The sequence below is a fragment of the Nicotiana attenuata genome, unplaced genomic scaffold (assembly GCF_001879085.1).
Source record: "Nicotiana attenuata strain UT unplaced genomic scaffold, NIATTr2, whole genome shotgun sequence".
NCBI lineage: Eukaryota > Viridiplantae > Streptophyta > Magnoliopsida > Solanales > Solanaceae > Nicotiana > Nicotiana attenuata.
Genome location: NW_017671503.1, coordinates 150,096 through 154,153, shown reverse-complemented (window position 1 = coordinate 154,153; position 4,058 = coordinate 150,096). Strand labels below are relative to the sequence as shown.

Sequence of the window (4,058 nt, the reverse complement as noted above, 5' to 3'; positions counted from 1 at the left end):
TAGCTTATATAGGTGTTTAATGTAGACACTTTGAGAGAAGGTTGATCTATAGACTGAATAGCTGCCAAAAGACCAAGGAACTTATTTGGTCTGTTTTCCAGGTGAGTTTATTGTAAATGCTACATGCTGTTTAAGAGCTCGAAGCAAAGGCAAATTCTTTCCTTGTCTTTATTGTATGTATCTCAGAAATGCTCAAAAGGTAGCTGCTGTTTCTTGAGATTGAGATTTATTAAGTCTTTTGTGGAGATTAACCTTGTACAGGACTACTATGTGTTCTTGATACTTGTAACGTTTATTTACTTGATAATGCCTTTCTTTGTTGAGATTCAATTTTAGTATGACAAGTATGTCTCTGCATTATCCTTTCATCATTCAATTTAATATGTTCTTCTCTTATGATTTTTTAGGTTTTTAACAATTCCAGCAATATTCTTAAAATGAAACAAGAAGAATATAAACTGTTTGGTGAAGATGTTGATCGAGCTCATGCATATACCGATGTGAGTATCTGTTAATCTTGTGCTTCAAGAAATTTTGGATCGATTATCTGAATTCCCACTTCCATGTGTGCCCATTTAAGCACGCCTCGTCCACTAAGGAATACAACAACAATAAATTTAGTGTTATCCCACATAGAGTGGTCTGGTGATCAGGGTAAAGTGTACACAGACCTTATCCCTACCTTGTGAAGGTAGGGGGGTTGTTTCCGATGGATCCTGGCTCAAGGAAAAAATGGAAAAGAAGCAGAAATAACAATTAGTAACAACAACAAGATAGGTGATAAAGAGATAGAATAATTGAAGAAAACGAACCAACAAATGGTAAAAGAAATCTCCGGATGCGAAGATACAAACCTACAAGATTAATACTGATGCAACCGGCATTAAAAGGAGACACACACGCCTATGTACTTACCTTCTGCGGAGTGAGCGAGAATAATAAGGATTGTGTTAATCCCCCCCTCACCCTCCCCCCCTCCCCCCCTCCCCCAAATAAATAAATAAATGGATGATTATTGTTTTTCATTTGGTTATGATTTATGATGCCACTAATTGTTTCTTCTTTATTGTTTTTCATTTGGTTGATTGTTTCTCTCTAGGTGGTTACCATTTCCGATGATATTCTTGAAATCAAACAACAATTTCCTCTTCTGTTTGGTGAAGATACCAATCGAGGTCGTGTAGATGCCAATGTGAGTATCTCTTTAAAAGGTTTTGTTTTCCTTTCTGGTTTGTGATGATAGGACAAAATAGGGAATGACGTTCTTCTCCATTTTTCAATTTACAAAAAATGTTTCTTGCTTAATCTGTAGTTTCTTGCAGTATTCCTTAATATTGCGAGATATTGTCTCATTTATGTTTCTTAGGTGCAGGTCCAGTCTCAGACTCGTTTTCCGGAGCAGTTTGCAAGAACTCCAATTTCTTCCAACCTAGCGGTAATTCTAGTTTATTGACTCTTCTATTGTTTCCAGTACGTATCCTTTATTTATCCGGTTTTATGTGGTGGTCGATGAATGGTATATTTGGCTTAAAGTGTCTGTATTTATATGCATGTTGACTTATATTTTACCCGAATTTTATGTAATTGTATATGTATTGTGATGATTTATGCTAAATTGTGGTGTTATGTGTAGAAGTCAACCGGATGCGATTTGGAACGAAAGGGCAAGAGTTTGAGCAAAAAGAAAAGCAAGAAAAGCAAGAGAAGGTTAACTCCCAGGCCAGCATGGTGCACTGCGTAGGGCGATGCGCTGCCTTGTTCTCTGGGGACTTGGGTTTGACGGCCGTACATGGCCCCACCCCGTATAAAAAGAGTTCTAAACTTAATTTGGAGGGAGAGACGCAACTTTGAGAGCAGAATCCACGCACGGAGCACCGGAGAGCTAGGATTATTAGTTTTCCTTCATTCTTAGTATTTTCAATCATTTAAACACTTGTGAAATGGTTTAGTACTATCATGAGTGGCTATGACCCATTAGTTTTGTGGTTGTGATTTAGCCATGAATATTATTGTTAGACGTTAACTTCTCCTTGATTGAAATTCCTTGTTATATGGTTTTTTCTTCATTTCTGTGCTTAATTGCTTGATTATCTGGTCAACAAGTAAGTTCTATTAACTATGTGGATTATTGATCACGCCCAACTATGCCTTCTGAAAAGGATTTAGCGGTCGTTGCAAATATATAATTCAGTCCGGAGTCGATCCCACAGGGAACTAACCTATTTACTACAACTTTTATCACTACTAATGATAAGCTCAACAATGTTGTATTTTCCCTTTCTAATGTTTGTGATGACAACAACACCCTCACCTACATACTAGAAGTTGAAAAAGAGAGGGAATGTTGTTATTTATCCAAGAAACAATGGCGAAGAACAACTTAGCTCACAGTTTGCAAGAACTCAAATGTCTCCCGACCAAGGGGTAATTCTTAATTTAAAGCTTACATATTCGATACAATAGGTTAAAGTACATGTCGATAGCTTTTACATTATTAGTGTGTACATATGAGTTAAGTCTATAGTGGAAGAGTATAACAAGAATCTCAATTGTCCTAGTAATCCTCTCTAATGTAACTCATGTTAACATGTGGGCACAAATGAAGAACCAAAAGATGATTAGGGGCGGGCATAGCTTGGGCAAACCCGAAATCCAAACCAAAATCCGAACTTTTTGGATTTTTGGTTTGGATTTTCGGATTACGGATTAGATTTTGGATTTAATTTTTAAAATTTTTGGATTTCTGATTGGATGTTGGATTTGGTACTTCGGATTTTTGGATATAAGAAAATCTGAAATTTTTATACTTTATATTTAGTCCATTATCCATATGCCAATAGTAATAAGTCCAATACCCTGCCCATTAGATACTATCTTATATATTCAATGTTAATTGCTATGTTAATGTCCGAATACTTTCTATTTGTACATTTTTACTGTTGCTAATTAATGTCTCTATTACATTTCGATGATAATGATTTCATTACTTGAATACTTTATTTGGAAGATTACCGTGAGAATGAGTTACTTTTCAGACAATTTAACATGAGTACTTCATTTGGATATTCATTTTTGTAATAAGAAGAAACATCTCTTATAAGTTGGAAATCGAAAATCCAAAATATCCAAACTGTTTAATTCGAAACTAGACTTAAAAAATCCGATCCAATCCGAGCTTATTTGGATTGAATTTGGATTGTCATTTCTTCAATCCGAAAATCTAAATTCAAAACCGAAATTTCATATCCAATCCGAACTACCCGAATGCCCACCCCTAAAGATGATTGCTTTATGACTTAGTTGTATCCTTAATGTGCTTATCCTTTTTGTTTTTTCATTGGGTTGATTGTTTCCCTCTAGGTGGTTAACATTTCCGACGATAATCTTGAAATAGTTGAATCTGAACTGTTTGATGAAGATGCCAATGTGAGTATCTGGTGAAAAAGTTATATACTTTTCCTTTCTGATTTGTGATGACAGGAAAACTCCCACCTACAAGTCTACAACAGTGTATACTCACACAAGGAAAAAGATAGGAAATGCTCGGAGCCAGATCTAGGATTTTTAGTACATGGGTGCACAACTAAAAAAGTGTTAGGATCGGGAACTCGATTAGTGCGGAATTTAGCCAAACAACGTTATAATGACAATAACAAAGACAATACAAGTTGATAATAACGGTAATTAAAGCAGATAAAGGAGGCACAAATTTAACGTGGTTCGGTCAAGGAGACCTACGTCCACAAGCGGAGAGAAGCAATTTCACTATACCAACAAGAGTACAAAAGAGAGTACAAAATTAGAGTAAATACTCTAATTAGTCCCAAATACCCCAAGAGAATAACCTCACAAGATCACTCCAAAGAAAGGGTTCACACAAGTGTTTCCCACACTCACTCTCTTACAAAATACTCTATAATAAAAAAGGAAGACAAAAGCTAGTAGAAATACTTCTACTTTTGCATCTAAAGGTGTGTTTGAAATGAAAGAGATGGCCCTCCTTTTATAGGTACCCAAACTTGGGACTCCAAGAACTAATAAGAAGAAAAAGGAAATTG

General features: G+C 35.7%; 1 long non-coding RNA gene across 1 annotated transcript; it reads left to right on the top strand.

Annotated features, from left to right (window-relative positions):
• The first annotated feature begins 1,020 nt into the window (after positions 1 to 1,020).
• LOC109208662 lies at positions 1,021 to 1,932 on the top strand. Its single transcript, XR_002065229.1, has 3 exons — positions 1,021 to 1,192; positions 1,373 to 1,435; positions 1,634 to 1,932. It is a non-coding gene; the product is annotated as an uncharacterized LOC109208662 (long non-coding RNA).
• Positions 1,933 to 4,058: the final 2,126 nt, after the last annotated feature.